The sequence below is a fragment of the Equus caballus genome, chromosome 18, assembly GCF_041296265.1.
Source record: "Equus caballus isolate H_3958 breed thoroughbred chromosome 18, TB-T2T, whole genome shotgun sequence".
In the NCBI taxonomy this organism is placed as follows: Eukaryota; Metazoa; Chordata; class Mammalia; order Perissodactyla; family Equidae; genus Equus; species Equus caballus.
In genome coordinates this window covers 22,669,673-22,689,222 of record NC_091701.1, presented here as the reverse complement: position 1 = coordinate 22,689,222, position 19,550 = coordinate 22,669,673, and positions in this window count along the sequence as shown.

Sequence of the window (19,550 nt, the reverse complement as noted above, 5' to 3'; positions counted from 1 at the left end):
TTCACATCTTGTATACCATTCACTGGCCTTTTAAGCTTAGATCAATTACTCAACTTTTTTGGGCCTCAGTCTCCTCATCTGTAACATAAGGATAGCAAATTGTCATAGAGTTTTTGTGAGGATTAAGTTAGCTAATGAGGATGAGGTTAAAAAGGTAACAGAGGGATGGAATGCGCAGGATATGATAGGTCATTGTAAGCACTTGGCTTTTTCTCTGAGTGAAGTGGAGAACTACCACAAGGTTTTGAGGGGAGGAGTGAAATGATCAGATTTATTTTTTTGAAAAATAAAACGTAGATGTTTTTGCCATTAGAATAGTCTAACAGATTGAATGTCTGAAAGAGAAGAGTCAATGTTGATTCCGAGGCTTTGAGGCTGAGCAGTGATGGAGTTTCCATCAAGTGCGATAGAGAAGCTATTGGGGAAGTGGGCTGGGAGTGAAGGGAGATCAGGAGTTGTGTTTTGGTTTTCTGTTGGACATCTAGGTAAGGTGTTGGGGAGAGAGCCGTGGGCAGGAATTATAAATTTGAGAGTCTTTGCATAGATATTGTGTTTAAAACCATAAGAAGGGATTACATCAACATCCAATGAGTAGAGATAAAGAGTACCAAAAATTGAGCCCTAGGGGGCTGGCCTAGTGGCGCAGCAGTTAATTTTGCACTTTCCACTTTGGCGGCCCGGGTTTCACCGGTTCGGATCTCGGGTGGGGACATGGTACCACTCATCAAGCCACGCTGTGGTAGGCGTCCCACGTATAAAGTAGAGGAAGATGGGTATGGATGTTAGCTCAGGGGCAGTCTTCCTCAGCAAAAAGAGGAGGATTGGTGGCAGATGTTAGCTCAGGGCTGATCTTCCTCAAAAAAAAAAAAATTTGAGCCTTGGGGCACACTAACACCAGGAGCTCGGGATAAAGAAGAGGATTGGAGACTGAGAAGGAGTGGTCAGCGAGGTGTGAGGAATCCAAAAGAGATGGTATCCTAGAAGGCAAGTGAGGAAAGTGGTAAGAAGAGAAGTGAGGATTAATTATGTTCAATGTGGCTGACAAGATTAGGACTGTGAATTGACTATTGGATTTAGAACAGTGGAAGTCATTGAAGATAACAAGAGCAGTTTTCATGGAGGAATTGGAGACAGTAAGGTAGATAACTCTGTAAAGGAATTTTTCTGAAAAGGAAATAAAAGAAATGAGGTGGTAGTTTGTGAGTGTTGGGGGCAAAAGATGTATTTTTTTTTTTTTTTTTTTGCTAAAGAAGATTCACCCTGAAGGGGCTGGCCTGGTGGTGCAGTGGTTAAGCTCACATGTTCTGCTTCCACAGCCCAGGGTTCACAGATTCGGATCTTGGGTGTGGACATGGCACTGCTTGGCAAGCCATGCTGTGGCAAGTCCCGCATATAAACAAGAGGAAGATGGGCACAGATGTTAGCTCAGGGCCAATCTTCCTCAGCAAAAAGAGGAAGATTGGCAGCAGATGTTAGCTCAGGGCTAATCTTCCTCAAAAAAAAAAATTTAAAATTCAAAAACAAAAACAAAAGCAAAACAGAACCAAAAGAGGAGGATTGGCAGCACATGTTAGTTCAGGGCTAATCTTCCTAAAAAAAAAATTTTTTAAAAATTAAAAAAATGAGAATAGGAAAAGATATTATGGGCTGTTGGAAAGATGGGTGAGGACTTACGGAGAGGTTGGGACTTGAGTCATTTTTTCCATTCATTCTTTTTTTTTTGGAAGATTAGCCCTGAGCTAACTGCTGCCAATCCTCTTCTTTTTTTCTGAGGAAGACTGGCCCTGAGCTAACATCCATGCCCATCTTTCTCTACTTTATATGTGGGATGCCTGCGACAGCATGGCGTGCCAAGTGGTGCCATATCCGCACCCGGGACCCGAACCAAGGAACCCTAGGCCACTGAAGCGGAATGTGTGCACTTAAGGGCTGTGCCACCGGGCTGGCCCAGTCCATTCATTCTTTAATGAAATATTTATTAAGCACTCTATGCCAAGCACATTGCTATACCTGGCTTAGCTGCTTGAGACACATAAATTTTAAGGATTGATGCCTGCAGACAAAGTTATAATCAAAAACTTGTGACATATATTATATAATGGGCAATAGCCATATTTCATAATATTTTTATTTTCCCAAAGTCCATTGGCATAAATCAATTTCGATTTCATGAGTTAAGATGAACTCCTAAGATATTTGAAAAAGTCAACCAAGATTCCTGCTATATATTTGGTTTTCACTTAAAATGAACAGTTAGCACAAGGTTTCCTAAATTTAGCTGAGCAGAGTAATCACCTGGGACACTTCTTACAACGAGGGATTCCAGAAGAATCTGGAATCTATATTTTTAAAAATGGCCCCAGGTTATTTTTATCATTAGCAAGTTTGGGAATCACTCATTTAGCTCAAAATCATTTGAAATTTAGCTTTGGATTTCTTGATAATCAACTCAGACTTGCACAATCCAAGCTGCTTTGACACACAACTGTGAACGTTAGTCAGAGCGCTGGGCCAGCTGGGCTTGACATGGTGTTAAATTTTGATGGTAAAGCAGCATTCTGAACCAGATTTAGGTGAACATAATTTACCATGATTAATTTTTAACTTATTAATAAAAAAAAAGAACTGAACTCAAATTAATGTCATTTCAAAGTTTCTTTTTTTTTTGTTTTTTTTGTTTTTTTTTTTTAAGATTTTATTTTGTTTCCTTTTTCTCCCCAAAGCCCCCCAGTACATAGTTGTGTATTCTTCCTTGTGGGTCCTTCTAGTTGTGGCATGTGGGACGCTGCCTCAGCGTGGTTTGATGAGCAGTGCCACGTCCGTGCCCAGGATTCGAACCAACGAAACACTGGGCCGCCTGCAGCAGAGCGCGCGAACTTAACCACTCGGCCACAGGGCCAGCCCCTCAAAGTTTCTAAGGCTAGATTTTTGAGGGAAGCAAATCAGATGGTGTAGGCAAAAACACAGTGGCAGGATCATTCATTTTAGTTTTACGCAGGGATGTTTGAAGCAAATCAAATACAGTAGGAGAGATGGAATCTGGTTTCTAGGAGATTATTGTTTTGTTTTCAGTTTTAACAGAGTTCAAGGCTGAATAGAATAGAGAATTTTAGTGAAAACATTTTCGGAGGCTGGAGGAAGTTAGTAAAGAAAAAAAACCTGTTTTACACATAAAATGCCTGATAAATGCTTCTTAATGGTGATTGCGATAAGTTTTCTCAAACCCAGAGCTGTTTTCTTTTATTTTTTGATTAAGCAACTAAGGGCTGGCTTGTGGTACAGGGAAGAAAAGGCATTTTAGCTTTTCAGTCCTTAGTGGTAAAGCTGTGATCTGTCCTGATATTAATCAATATGCTTAGGTTTGGGTTGGTCCTGGAATTGCTGTGTGATTTTGAGAAAGTTACTTAACTGCTCTACTTTTCATTTTCAATCTCTGTCAAAGGAACCTACCAGCACATATTCTATGCATCTTATAGGTTTTTGTGAGAGTCAAATGAAATAATGGGTGTAAATACAAAGAGTTCTTCAGCTTCAGGGATAATCAAAAATTCTGTGTATTTTGTTTCAAAATGGTCTGAAGATTATTATTCAACACTGTTTAACAGGAGTTGCCAGTGTGGGAATCTAACTCGAGCCAAGGAAAGGCCTCAATAAATTCTTGAGATCCTTCCAGCTTCTAGATTCTCTCAGGTGACACAGTTCTAAGTCCACCTCATCACCAGAAACTGTGTCAACATGAAAGAATACAAGAACAGGGCTGTGGGAGCCTCTCTCGTAAACCTTCCTTCTCCCTGCTCTCCTTGGTCAGCAGTTCAATAGAGGCTGTCCCTATCGACTGCTGTCCATTTCCACCCTTTTCATGGGCCTGTAACTCAGCAGCTTATGTTGCTTCCTAATTTCAATGCTGTTACCCACTTGGAATGCCAAGTGGGAAAACGCTGGCAGTGCAAAGGTTCATAGAAGCGCTGACACAACCCTAATTACAGCAGCACAAACATATCTCTCTAATTGTAGCTAGCACTTATCTCAGTTTCTCATACTCCTTCAGCCCATTGAGATCTGCCTCAAGCTGAGGATGAAAAGGGGGGGCCTCTGGAGCCGCTTGAATGAGCAGGGTCTGATAGAGTTATCAGGCTTTTGCAGATACGATGCCTGCCACTGTTGGATACATTGTCATAATCAGTGTTTAGGCAAAACACCTGGGCTTCTGCAAAGACCACCACTCCGCTCCCCACCTCAACTCTGTCCCGATGCCTAGTCATTCCACTGACTGGGAGGGACAGATGAAACTGAAAGGGATAAATGTGCCAGTCTGGACTGGTTGTCAGCCGCTTGACTGAACGTTTCCCATTAGGTCATTGTTTACCCTCATTTGAATATATGTTTATTTTCATACTTAAGAAGGCATTGGAGACGTGCCCAACCCATCTACAGCAACTGACTGCAGCATTTAAAGCCAAACATGCTGAGGCTTGTGGAACGTAATTGGCCTTGTTACCTAGTGATGGCTTATGGGAGGGTGGAGATACTAATTTTGCAACTTTGGGATCTCAAGTCAGCTCATTTAATGAGGATCCTGACCACTCACTGTCAGGATTACATTGTTTACCTTGTTGTTAGCACTGAACTTTGACCTAAAGTGTGTACCTTGATGGTATCAATGTGACCAAAGTGTTGGGTTAACGTGTAAGTGGAAAGGTTGGCATTGGGCTTCTTTAATTTTAATTTTCATAGTCTTTGTGTGTTTCATTGTGATTAAAGATTTCAGGGAGGTACATGGGTGTGAAATTATCTATACATCTAGCTTCTATCTATCTATTTATCTTTCTATTTATTTGGTTCACTTAAGCTAGCTGTAGGTTACCTGTATGACACTACAATGTGCATGTTTGGCGATATTTGTGCCCAATATTTTTACCCTGATCCTGAGTAGATCATGGAGCTGACATTTCTCAGATGAAACCGTGTAGACAGAAAGACATATCTGAAACTTTGTACTGATTTCAAAGGCAAAGGCCTTTGCCAGCTTTTACAGACTAACATCTAATGAACAAATTTGCTTTTGGCACCTAGACTCCCCCGCTGGAGAACCTTCAATCCCTTCACTGCCTTTCCCAGCAGAATCCAATACACTCAAGAGCCACACTTCTCTCATTCAATCTGATAATTTCTTCATACTGATGGTTTAGTAAATTAGCCATTTTCAGAAGCATTTTGTTTGAAAGAGGGAATATGAGGAAGGAAGAGCTGCTCTTAACACAATAGTGTAAGTCACTAAAAATGACAGAATTCTGGTGATTGGTGTCAAGGATACCTTCAGAGACAGGGTCCTCCATAGTAATCATCACTCTTATAATCAGCTTTGGGAAAGAGGCCCTTACTCTGGACCTTGAGTGTAACAACTGAAGTCATGGCAATGAGTGAGTGTCTGAGTGTATGGGTTTGTGTACTGGGGGAGATGAAACACATGCAGAAGAAATAGCTTCTGAAGATTAAAACAGCTCAACAAAACATTGTGAGGGATGACAGAAAGGGAAGCAGCACTCTGAATAAATAATTATATGTGCAAATGGCAGACCTGGAGCTCAGCTGTAATATTCTCACACAGCTAATAATGGTAATGATACTAATAATTGATGAGGATTTTTAGGCTGCTTAATTTTAAAACGGTTTATGATGAGGATTTTTAGGCTGGTTACTTTTAAAACTGCAGATGAGAAGCAGGCTCTGAGGACTGGAATTTTGCTTGCCCTTTTGAGAGACATTTGTGTTTGTGAAGGAAGGGGGGATGACCTTGTAGGGACCTGAAATTGGCCACCCCAGGGTGTGTCTCTTTGGCATCAGGACTGTTTGGGGCTGATTGCTTTTGATAACAGGGACAGGGAAGGAGGCCCTGGGGAATGGAACTTGCCGTTGTTGGGACACATTTACATTTGTAAGGTAAATCTCTATCTGTAAAAGGTGCCTCCCTCTCTGTACCAGGAAGAAGAAGAGAGATGACCTTATCCCTAGAAACTGTTAATGGGGAAGGCAGCAACTTAAGTTGGTTGCTGTCTGGCAATCTCATGTAACTGATTTAGGGTGGTGGCTTCTGACCTTTACTTAATCCGATTTGATTCTTGTCTAAAAGTCATGGGATCACCCAACGACCAGACCCCACCTGCACTGATACCATTTTAACTTTTTTCCATGTTCTTTCCTTTGTCTTGTAAAGAAATGACCCACATACCCATGCCTTATAAAATTAGCCCTAACCCTCAACTCGGGGCAGCAGCAGGAGCTCTGACTGCCTGTGGGTCTTGTCCCCACGCACCAGCTCTGCCTGCCCATGGGTCCTGTCCCCATGCCAGCGGGGGTAGCAGAAGCAGCAGCAGAAGCTCTGACTGCCCATGGGTCCTGTCCCCATGCTATTCTATACTATTCTCTAAATAAAAGAGCACTACTGCCAGATCTTGAGAGTCCAAGAAATCTTTCATTCGACTTCTTGGCTCACCGAACCTGCATCAATAATGATAAGCATTTATTGAGCTTTTATTCCGTGAAGGAACTGTGTTAAGTGCTTCATTGCGTCATCTTATAAAATCCTTGCAATTACTCATTGAGGTAGGTACAATTCTTATTTCCATTTTAATTGGTAAACTGAGGCATAGGGAATCTAAATAAATTGTTTGGCTAGTAAGTTGTTGAAGTTGTGTCAAATCCAGGTGATTTTGTGACGCCGAAACTTGGGTTGTACTATGCTACATCCAACAGAGCCAATTCAGAGTTTTCTTTAATTTTTCTTCTCCTCTGAAAGGATTTTATGGGTCTGCTCAAGTCAAGGAAGGAAAAATGGCTAATTAGAACACAAATTACAGGTACCCAAACCATGAACTCTATGAACTACTGTACCTCTTAAGCATCTACCTAATGTTGGTATCAGATTAGATAAAAAGAACAAAGTTATTTTTAAGACCCATTAAGAGAACTTTTAAGGAAAGCACTGAATGAAGTGAATGTAAGGTTCTGCTTAGAAAGACCTTCCTGATCTCTATATTTGCAGAGCAAAACCCATTATATGTGTTTTGTTTTAATCAGGAAAATTATATATTTACTTATTCATACTTTATGTGTAAACTTATTCTTAAGAGTCTTTAAAATTCTGAGATTGCAGGCTTCTCTGTGGACTGGATTCATCTTTTCCCTTATTGAATTTCAACTCTAGTGTAGGGCTTGTCTTTTGAGGGAGCAGGAGAGTGATCGACTCCCCAACATGAGGAAGCGGGGTGCAACAGGGAGTGAGAGACTGGCATAGAATGCCTGGATTCAATTCCCAGCTCTGCCTTTCTCCTCTATGCGTGACCCTGGGCAAACCGAATCACTTACATTCTCTAAAACAGTGGTTCTCAAGCTTCAGTGCGCTTGTTAAAACTCAAGAGCGCTGGGTCCCTCCTCAGTCTCTGATTCAGTAAGTCCAGAGTGGGCCCAGGAATTAGCCCAATTAGCTAACACTACCAGTCGAGGGCCTCGCATTGAGAAACTCCACAGTAATTCTCAGTGTTCTCATCTTTAAAATGGGGACAATAGCATCTACCTTGTTGGAATGCTGTAGGGTTTAGAGATAGAAGCTTAAGCTGACTTTCTTACCTGTGCCTATACACCCCACTCTATGACCACCAGTTTGCTTGGTGCTTAAAGTGCACCATTCAAATCCTCTGTTCGGATTGTTAAGAGGACATTGGTAATTCAAGTGTTTCTGGAGAGCATCACTTCTTAAAACTTATTATCAACCAGATTTGTAGAGTTAACTTGCAAACATGACAGGCGTCTGAGAGAGAGGGAGAAAAGAACCAGACACCTGTGCTCGTTCGAGGTAGGGGAAAGCGCCTGGAATAATACTTTCTCCCCTGCTGCGTAACATCGGGGAAGATCTCTCTTGGTGTTCAGGATATTCTAAACAAAAAATCAAGAACCAGTCTGATTTATTAATTCATTTATTTAGCACGTATTTACTGTGCATTTCATTATCCCTGTGCTGTGCCGCATTCCTAAAATATGAAGGTAAGAAAGATATGATTCTTGGCCTCAAGAAACTTTCTTTTTTTTTTTTAAAGATTTTATTTTTCTCCTTTTTCTCCCCAAAGCCCCCCGGTACATAGTTGTATATTTCGTTGTGGGTCCTTCTAGTTGTGGCATGTGGGACGCTGCCTCAGCGTGGTCTGATGAGCAGTGCCATGTCCGCGCCCAGGATTCGAACCAACGAAACACTGGGCCGCCTGCAGCAGAGCGCGCGAACTTAACCACTCGGCCACGGGGCCAGCCCCAAGAAACTTTCTTTAAAAATGTTTTGAATCTCTGTTTCTAGGTTAAATTCTGGGTTTCCAGTCATAATTTTAGTGTATTTATTATTTTACAAGACTCACTGAGCTAAATCTATCAATTGTCCACATGTATTGAACAGGGCATTGTTCTCTGCTCGCTCTTAGGTTTTGTGGATGGTACAGGGAAAGTACAGTGAGGGTCTCTGAATTCAAAGAGCTGAGAGTTTCTTAACCAGTGTATATTTAAATATTACACGCTACCAGCACTAAACCGCATATATTTACTAAATGTTAAGGAATGGTCAGAGAAGAAACCTAAGGAAGATTTCCTTGTGACTGAAAGAGCTTTCCTCACATGGCGGGCCCTCTCCCTACTACAAGTCAGAGGTGATTTAAGATTGAGTCATTAAAACTATGACTTTTGACCTTAATCCAAACTGGAAGCCTGACTGAAATCTAAAAATTGCTGAAGTATATGGCAAAGAGACATCTGTTTGGCTTTTCCCCTCGTGAGTACTGTTTTCCACTTCTGACTTCATTTTTTGGGTCCCGGAAATTCCAATTCATCAAGGTATTTAATGATGGCACACGTGAGGTTCTCTGTTTGTTTCTTGTTTGTTTGTTTGTTTGTTTGTTTTGAGGAAAATTAGCCCTGAGCCAACTGTTGCCAGTCCCCCTCTTTCTGCTGAGGAAGACTGGCCCTGAGCTAACATCCATGCTCATCTTCCTCTACTTTACATGTGGGATGCCTCCCACAGCATGGCATACCAAGCGGTGCCGTGTCCGCACACGGGATCTGAACCAGCAAACCCCGGGCCACCGAATTGGAAAGTGTGAACTTAACCACTGCACCACCGGGCCGGCCCCTAAGTTTGTTTCTTGACTCTGAAGTCTGGAAGTAAATGTTGCCAAAGTTGGAGAAAATCTTTAATTGTAACCAGCTCTGTATACCAGAGAAAATGGATGCACAAACCTTTTTATAGAATTTAATTTCAGTCATAAAATCCTGTCAGTATATCTCTGGATATTTAATAAAATGTAGCATCCTTCATAGGCAATTGTAGTATTATTGATGTAAAAGTATCATTAATGTGTTCATTCAACAGACAGGTACTGAACGTCTATTGTGTTTCAACAATAATGGAGATGGTTTTGTACTGATTTTTGCACATGTTCTAGCTTGAGCCCCCTGAGATTGAAAGGTTCTTGTTTTCAAATTTTCAACTGGACAGGTAGAAAACACAAAACAGGAGATCTGTCCTCAATACAAATAAATCTTTTGTAATATATAAATGTATTTCTGTAATATATTTTAGATTTTAAGATGAAAAATCATTAAATTTATATATTATTTATTATATATTTATATTTATATATTTTTATTTATATTTATACTGTATTATACATCTATATAATTTATATATTACAGAAATTGATTTATATAAATTATAATTTATATAAATACATTATATAAGATATAATTTATAAATTATAACTTTATATAAGTTATATAAATATGTAATTTATGTAAAAATTATAATTTATATAAGTATAAATATAATCATAACTCCTCTGTCAGGCATTTTTGTTATCACTTGTTACCTGTTGGTTAGAAAATTCAAGCCTGAATGGGAAAGGGAGCGGGGGAGAGTTGAACGAAGCTAAATTATGTTCCAGTCCTGAAACTCTATGACCTCTTGTGTTAAAAGAGTGCTAGCTAAAGAAGGAATATCATTTTTGTTCAAGGTCTTAAGGTCATTATGAGTTTATTTAATCATTGCTGCTACATCCTCACTAGGTTTTTCGTTTGTTTTGTTGTGGTTTTTGGTTCCTTTGGAAACTATATTTACCTGCTGGATGAAGTAGAGTCAGATTATGCCGGTGCTGAGTACTTAGGTAAATTTCTTATGTTGATACCATCTCAGCTCCTGTTATGTCAGATGGGAACCAGGAAGGTCAGGAGTAAGGAGGATATCCAAGATTGGGTGGCCTCCATTTTATGGGTTCTTAGAGTATAATGAGTGCAATGAGTCAGTATGACAACGAAAGTTCCCTGGGGGAGACTTAAGAAAGGATTACCAACTGTAAAAGAAGAATTCAAACTAACCATCTGACAGTCCTGCCTTGGGTTGATCCTGTTTTCTGTAACTTATCCAATTAAGTAGTAAGAGATAATACCCTTAAACTTGAGGTCACATATTTTTTTCAAAATACATTTAAGAGTTTTTAAAATACTCCTAAAGACTTCACTCTAAAATTTCTGGATAAATTGCCGTTCAATTATCGTTTGACTTAATGAATTAGTAAGAAGAAAGAAAGAAAAATAGGAGCTGGCCTGGTGGAGCAGTGGTTAAGTGCGCAAGTTTCTGCTTTGGGGTGGCCAGGGGTTCACCGGTTCAAATCCCTGGTGTGGACATGGCACCGTTTGGCAAGCCATGTTGTGGTAGGTGTCCCACATATATAATAGAGGAAGATGGGTACGAATGTTAGCTCAGAGCCAGTCTTCCTCAGCAAAAAGAGGAGGATTGCCAGATGTTAGCTCAGGGCTAGTCTTCCTTAAAAAAAAAAAGGAAAGAAAAATAAAGCCAGTTTTTCAACTGAGATTCTTACAGTTCTTTGAAAAGTAAAAACAGACCTCTTTATCCTTGGGTAATCTGATTAATTTAATAATCAATAATTAAGAATTGATTTTTAAGCAGTAAATTAAAACTGAGTTAAGGTATCTCTATTTTCAGATGGTGTGGTAATATGACTAAAAACCCAAAAGAATCTATGTAAAATCGACTTCAAGTAATGGCGTAATTTAACACAACGGCAGCATTAAAATCGACACGCAAAAGTTGAATAAATTTTATGTGTATACATATGTAAATATCCATTTATCAAAAACGATTTGAAGTTATAATAAAATAGAAGACACAGTTGATAATTACACACGCACACAGATACACCAAGAAATAAGCTCAGCAAGAAGTGTCCAAAACCCCTGTAAGGAATACTGCAGAGCCCTGCTGGGAGATTTCAAAGCACACTTGAACACGCGGGAAAGACAGATGTTTTTGGATGGGACAGCTCCACATCGTAAGATGTCAGTTATTTCTAAATTAACTATTGCATTTCATACAATCTCACTAAAAATGCCATAATTTTTCCTTTCCTGACACTAGAAAAGTAGTCTTTCGAGTTGATTTGGAAGGAAAAAAGTAAGAATAAATGTGAGAACTTTAAAAAAAGAAGGAGCTATAAGGGGAAGCTAGTCCTAAAATATATTAAATTATACTCTAAGACCTCTGTAATTAAAATAGTATAGCATTATTATAGCATGAATAGAAGGAACAAAAAGATCCAAATACATAAGAAAATGTAGCATAAAATAATCTCACATCAGTAGGGAAAATGTGAATTTATTTAAATAACTAGTATTGGTATAAGTGGATGGTAATAGAGAAAAAAGAAAATTGGTCCCATTCTCCACAGCAGGATGAATTCCAAATGTATAAGAGAGTTAAATTAAACCACACAAGTCCTAGAACAAAGCCTGGGTGAAAACTACATTCTAGGCATAGGAGAAATTTTCCTAACTATAACTCAAGACACAAAAGCAGTTAGGGAAAATACTGATAATTTGACTGCATAAAAAATTAAAAACAATAACAAACTTTTGCACAGCAAAAACAGGTAAGTAAAGGAAACCTACTATGAGCAAAGTAAAAAGGACAAAATTCAAAAAATGTTTGTAACTTATTTCAAAGATAAAGGTTAGTAATCCTAATATACAAAGAATTTAGTAGTGTAAAGAAGAAAAACATTCTATAGATCCTATAGAAAAATGGGCAAAAGATTTAAATAGATAGATAATAGAAAAAGAAATACAGATGGCCCTTAACTATTTGCAAAGGTGCTCAACATCACTGATAGTAACAGAAATGCAATTTAAAGCTTTACTGAGATCACTTTTCCCATTTACGAGATTGGCCCAAATCCAAGAGTTTGACAGCATCCCCTGCTGGCTGGATGAGGTGCTCTCGTACATTGCTGGTAGGACTGCAAAATTGTACAACTTCAAGTGGAGGGCAAATTAGGAATATCTATTAGTGGCACAGAATTCTTAATTTTAAAAACCTATTTCTAATAAACCATGGGGGAGAGGTGGGAAACAAGAAGACGTTTGCACAAGGCTGTTCATTGCAGCAAAAGACTGGAAAAACCCCAAATGGCCATTATTATTAGGGGACTGGTTGAATGCTATGTTATATCCACTCAATGAGATATTATGCAGTGGTAAAGAGAAATGAGAAAGATCATTATATACTACTCCCAAGTCATCACTGGATTAATAGATTAAAAGAGAGACTTGAGACATAGTCACCCATTGCAATGTATAGATCTTATGCATGAGTTGGCAAACTTCCTTTTAAGGGCCAGATTAGTAAATATTTTAGGCTTTGTGGGTCATACAGTTTCTGTCACAACCACTGAACTCTGTCTTTGTAATGCAAAAGCAGCCATGGACAACATGGAAACAAATAGCCTGGATGTGGCTGCATTCCAATAAAACGTTACTTACAAAAATGGGCAACAGCCAGATTCGGCCTGCAGGCTATAGTTTGCTGACACCTGACAAACTATTAAAAGAAATATGAAAGGCAAGATGATTACTGATTGGATGGACGAATAGGGATCGCCTAGCCAGAGAAAGCCCTTTTATTTGGAAAAGAGAACATGGGAGGCACAGAGCAGCTCCTCACTGGTCCACAGACATTCTGAAATGCTATTGAGCAGGATCCTCCTGCTCAGGGCGGAGACTATTCCAAGTTTTATGCTTGTCTCCATTCCTGTGAGTAGAATTTCAGTCTCTTGTATTCTCTGACCATTAGCTCTACCTTCTGGGAGTTCCTGCCTTTTCCGTTATCATCCTTGGCCACTTCTGAAAATGCTCTCCTTAGGCGCTGAGCAGCCTGTCAGCCTGCTTCCTTCCTGTGCTGGACTGTGCATTGTTGACTTAGCACTGGACTCCTGTGCGAGGTTGGGAAGTACGTTTCTCAGAATCCCCTTCTCTGTATGGTTGTGGGATAGAGTTAGCCAGTTAGATGAACTTTTATGAGATCTGGAAGGCAGCTGACAGCAGATGACCTTACTCTCAGAAGATTTCGGTGGTCAGGCATGAGGTCAGGTGTAGAGGTGCCTGGTGGGCCTTCTGTTCTCTCCTCCTGCTCCAGTTCATCTTTTTGATTGCTGGCTGCGCTGATCAACAGCTGCCTCAAGCCCACACAAGCTTGGCTGTAGACCCACAGCGACGTGCACAGAACTCTCAACAAGCTCATCCTTGGCCGTGTCCTCTCTGGGGGTGAAATATGCAGACTTCTTGTATTTTCCTGCAAGCTCCAACTTCTCCTCCTGTGCCAGTGCTTCAGGACAAAGTCATTAGCGGCTATTTCTCTGATCTTTCAACTCCTACTTCCAAGACCTTCACTTTCCTAGCTCCACCGCCATTTGGATAAACTCTAATTCCCACATTAAATCCCTATTCCTTACACTTACCATGGCTCTGGTTTCCTATCTTAACATCAATTGGTACACTGCCCCTAGAAAGTTGAGGACTGAGAGTCATTTTATGTCTCAAACAGTCATTCTTTTTTGGTCCAGAATGTGTGATCTTTTGGAGTGTAACTCTCAAAAACTTACATGGCTTCTTGTCCAGTTGATTTCATATAGTTCCTTGTACCAATACCCACACCCACAATTCTTTTTGATTCGTGCTTCTTTCTCTAAGGTTAATCAAGACTCTCAGATTTTCACGTGGGGCCAGGCCCTTACTCTATCCTCCATTGGCCATTTGCCCAACTGAAAGGATTTTTGTTTGCTCTCTTAGTTGATTCAGAAGTTCTGACATGGGTTTTATGGTCACATCCTTGATTTCATCTTCCCCGTGAAGCTTCCCTTTTAATTGGCCTTTGTCATCCAAAGCTTTCGCCTTTGGTTTAACATTTTACCAGTTGGAGATGAAAAACAGTTGCATCCTTCAACACTGCAAGTCCCAGAATTTCTGTACTCTTTATTTCCTATTACTCTTGCTTATAAGTTATCCAACTCTTTTCTGCGTTCGTGTCTTTCTTGCAGTTTCTTATCAAACGCAGCCAATAGCAACCGAGGCATTGTACTAATGTTGTCTCCTAACCTCTCCACTTCGAGCCACAGGTTCATTTGCTATATCATCTTTCTTCCAGGTTATTTCAGTTTGCCACTACATGACAAGGGTCATCATCTTTCCACTGAAAACCAGTTTTCTGGTCATCCACTGCCTAGCAGTGAAGCTAATGTGATGTGTTTTAAGGTCTTGAATTATGGTAACACCTCACTTTTGGGGTCAATTTCTATCTCAGTAAGTTTAGGCTATATTGTGCTACAGTTTGGCTATGTTAAGCCAAATCTTAGTTGCTCAAGATGACAAGGGTATAGTTCTCATTCACATTAAAGGCTTATCAAAGGTCAGCTGATACTGTTCCACAACATCTTCACTTGTGACCAAGGCCGAGGAGACAGTATTTATGAGAGATATGTACTGTCTCATCACAGAGAGAAAACAGCACAGTAGAACCACACAATAGCACCCGAAACTTCCCTTTGGCAGTGGCCCAGGTCATTTCTATGTACGTTTCTTTGGTGAAACAAGGCCTGAGTCCATCAACACAGAGACGTAATGCTCCTGCAGGGACAAATGCCTCAGGTTACATGGCCAAGCCTGAGGTCAGTATAGTAGTCTTATATGACTCACCCACGGGGTGGGCGCTATTGGTCACATAGCTGTGTCTGATATTTCATGAAGTGAAAAGTGTAATTCTCCCCAATGTAGGGGCAGATAATACTTTGATTAATAATACAATCTATTTTATTTCATCACTTCTTACAAGCAACTTGGTATCATTTAGTTTTATGCCTGTGTTCCAACTATATTTTAACTGACCTACTGGATTCTAAACACCATGATGCCAGATACTATCTTTTCTTCAATTAAAAAGCAATCCTACTCAGGATTAAACATGAATTAAATTTAAAAAAATATCTTTTGAGAAAATCATTCATTCAAGGAATTCCATTATAAATAATTCTTGCCTAGTGATGAATCTAAAATGTTAATATTAAAACTTTTTTTCAGAAAAATATTTGTCAGCTGAGTATTGATGGATATCTAGTTTTTCATAAATTTTCTAGTAATTATTTGGAAAAGAAAACAAAAAAATTCAGAATATGCAATTGACTAAAGATGTAGATAAAACATTCATAATCATTTTTTCATCCTCCAAGCTTGTATTTCACACCTGTACAAATTCTTAGCAATTCTACTATTATTTGTGGATTTGCTTCCAAGAAAGCCTTTAGACAACTTTCAGTAGGAAACATCATTTTAGGATAGACTCAGGAAGCTGAACTGTATTCATGTTTTGAATGTACTGAAACATTTGTTTGACATTTATTATTTTTGCAAAAGATGACACATTCATTTGTAATGGGCTTTTAATTATATAGTTTTTGTAAAATCACTCCTTTTCCCAAGCAGAGAATTTCAAAATAACCCAATGCCAAAGTTCCAAGGTCGAACTAGTGTAATTGAGAAGGAAAACGGTGTCTGCGAGAGGTGGACTGAACAACTAACCCCAAGTCTTTCCTCTCTCTAGTAAAATGATCGTGTATTCCTTTGCCATGGCCTCATTTTAGACAGAATGTGCTTCCTGTCTCCTTGGCTTTGAATTTGGCTATGTGATTTGCTTTAACCAATGGGAATTAGCAAATATGGTGCAAATGGAAGCTTCAAATGTGCTTGGGAGGTTAGGCTTGCTGCCCTGGGCTTCTGCGTTGCCAAGAGAAGGGCAGGCCCTGCACAGTGCTGCTCCTCCTGCAGGGGTTCCAGAATGAGACCCGTGAGACAGAGCTCCCCGACCCGCCCTCAGGCACATAAGCCCAAAATATATGCTATGAAAGTTAAATTTGTAAAAATAGGAAGATAAAACATTTTATGGAATAATTTTTAGGTTGATTTATAGCATTTACATTTTTAGACATATGGTATATGGGTCTCCCTCTTGTTACGTTGCCCCGGACTTTGCACAGGTAACAGGCTGGTCTGCGGAAGTCAGATAAAACACCATCCCTTCAGGAATACCACTTCTCCTCGCAGTCTTCACATACATTAATTCTCTGCCTGTGTGTGTGTGTGTGTGTGTGTGTGTTTGTGTGTGTGTGTATGTTAAGAATGTGTGGAGCCCTCTAAAGTGGGGGACCTAGGGAGAGGCCTGGACTCTTTGGGGGAGGAGAGGGTGAAATAGCAAGGTCTTGTACAACCTTAGTGACCATTCTGAAGGCACTGAGTGGTGGGCCTTTTAGTTGTGGCTTTGTGGGTTTTTAGCACATTGGGGGTAATTGACCAGAACCACCACTTACATCTTTGAATTTCAGAAAAGGTATGGCAAGTGCTATGGACTGAATATTTGTGCATACTCTCAAAGTGATGGTATTAGAAGGTGGAGCCTTTGGGAGGTGATTAGATCATGAGGGTGGGGCCTTCATGAATGCAATTAGTGCTGTTATAAAGAGGCCCTATAGAGCTCCCTTGTCCTTTCTGCCATGTGAGCACAACAACCCTCTATGAACCAGGAAGTAAGGCTCTCATCAGACTGCAGGTGCCTTGATCTTGGTCTTCCCAGCCTCCAGAACTGTGAGAGATAAATGTCTGTTGTTTATAAGCCTCCCAATTTATGGTATTTTGTCATAGCAGCCCTAAAGGACTAAGACAGCAGGTCTAAGGAGTCCCCTTTCCTATCCTTACCCAGCAGCCACTCCTCCTCCAAAGTGCCCCACTGCCCACTGCTCTTTGCTCTGCTGTGATTCTGTTATCCTTCAAGGCTGTGACCAATGTCTATTTAAATTTAAATCGAATTACTGAGTAAGAGTGCTGAGACCCCGGAAGACCTCACAAAATGTTTTGTTCTAGGCCTTCAAGTCCTAAGGATTGTTTTGAGTTAATTCTAGGGGAGGAAAAAAACAACAGAAAAATCAAAACATCTCTTCTGGAAAAGATTTCCCCGGAATACAGACACAGCAGATTTTTACCTCTTGGCCTAGACCATGCTTAATACTTGATTCTGGTTCTCCCTCTGATAGTTTTCCTGTAACCATAACTGACTTAGCTGGATTTTAAGCCTCACCTACTTTTCTAAGTAAGTTTATAATGTTAAGGGCATTTCCAAACTCCTCAGGTGACATACACCAAAGCATAAAAAAAAGGGGGCTAGGGGAACACTTTCAAATTGCAAGCTGGTGACATATCCCCTGCTTAATCAAATTCCCAGCTAATCATAAATACCAAGGTCATCTGAACAAATTAATTGCTTTTGCAAACCAAAACTCCAATTTAAATTCTCAAGCCTCCATAATTTTAAAATCAATAAACATTTATTATTGTTCCTATTCGTACCTCTGAATAAATCACTGTGTAATTTTACCTCTTAATTCTCAAAGGTGCAGTATAAAAATATTGATTTTAATCGTTTTTTGTGCTACTAAAAGGATATGTAATTTATCCATACACAACTCTTTGGCATGATGCCTAAGGCAATGAAATTGTTGCTACAAGTAATGTGTGAAAAGTTTTATTTTAAAAAGCTTTTATTGAAGTATAACACTCATACAGAAATGTGCACACAGATTATAAGTTTATAACTTGATGGATTTTTTCAAAGTGAACATACTTGTATAGTCTCTTTCTAGATTAAGAAATAAGAGAGGGGCCAGCTCCGTGGCTGAGTGGTGAAGTTCGCACGCTCCGCCACGGCGGCCCAGGGTTTTGCCGGTTCTGATCCTGGGCGTGGACATGGCACTGATCATCAGGCCACGTTGAGGTGGCATCGCACATGCCACAACTAGAAGGACCTGTAACTAAGATATACAACTATGTACGGGGGAGGTTTGGGGAGATAAAGAAGAAAAAAAAAAAAAGAAATAATAGAATATTCCAGGACCATGGGAGCTTCTCTCTTCCTCTCTCCCAGTCACTACTCCGTGAAAAAGATAACCACAATCTGATTTCTAACACCATCGATTAATTTGGCCTGGGATTGAATTTTACATAAGTTGAATCCTATAACAGGAAAACTTTTGTTCCTGCTTTTAAAAAAACAAAAAACTCTCAATATTATGTTTTTGCAATTCATCCATATTTTTGTATTCAGCAAGAATTTGTTCATTGCTGTATAATATGCCTTTGTATGAATGTGCCGCAATGACTCTATCCATTTTCTGTTGATGGACATTTGTTTCCAGGTGTTGGTATTATGAGTAGTGGGGTCATGAACATTCTTGCACATGTCTTTGATGAGCATATGCATGCATGGACAGCTGTGAATTGCTGGGTCATAGAGTATACCCAGTCCCGCTTTGGTTAATATTGCCAAACACTCATTCTAAGATGGTTGTATCAGTTTATACCCCTAGTAGCATTATTGTTTACTTCCTCAACCACCTTGTCAACACTTGTTTTCTCCATCTTTGTAATTTTAACCATTCGGGCGGGTATGTAGTGTTATCTCATTGTGGTTTTAATGTGCATCATTTCTCTGATGACTAATGATGTTGTGCACATTATCATAAGTTTATTAGCCATTTGGATATCTCTTTTTGTGAATTACCTGGTCAAGTCTTTTGTCTATTTTTCTATTAGAATGTTTTTCATTTTTCTTTTCTTTTTAAATTGATTTTTAGGGGATTTTTTTTTAACGTTTGGGTTTGAGTCTTTCATGTATATTACAAATATTTTCTCCCATTCTACAACTAAACATTTCCCCCTCTTAATGATTTTTTGATGAATATAAATTCTTAATTTTAATGTAGTGTAATGTATCCACTTTACTTTTACTAGTGCTTTTTTTGTGTGCCTGACCCAAGGTGATGAAGATATTCTCCAATATTTTCTTTTAGAAGGATGTGTGAGATAGCATTAGTTCTTAAAAATAATTTTGTTACTAAGCGCAGTAAAAGAATACAGATAAACACCAGAGAAGTGTTAATAATAACTTGCATTTCTAGCCTTCTTAAGCAGTTGCAATTAACTTATATATATACATTACTATATAAATATTTCTTGAAATGCTACCTGAATGACAACAGGGAACTGATCTCATGTAGCTTCATATCTAAGAGGGAGGGACAATAAGTGTGAGTAAATGACAAAGATAGAGAGGAATAAAAGATGCAGAT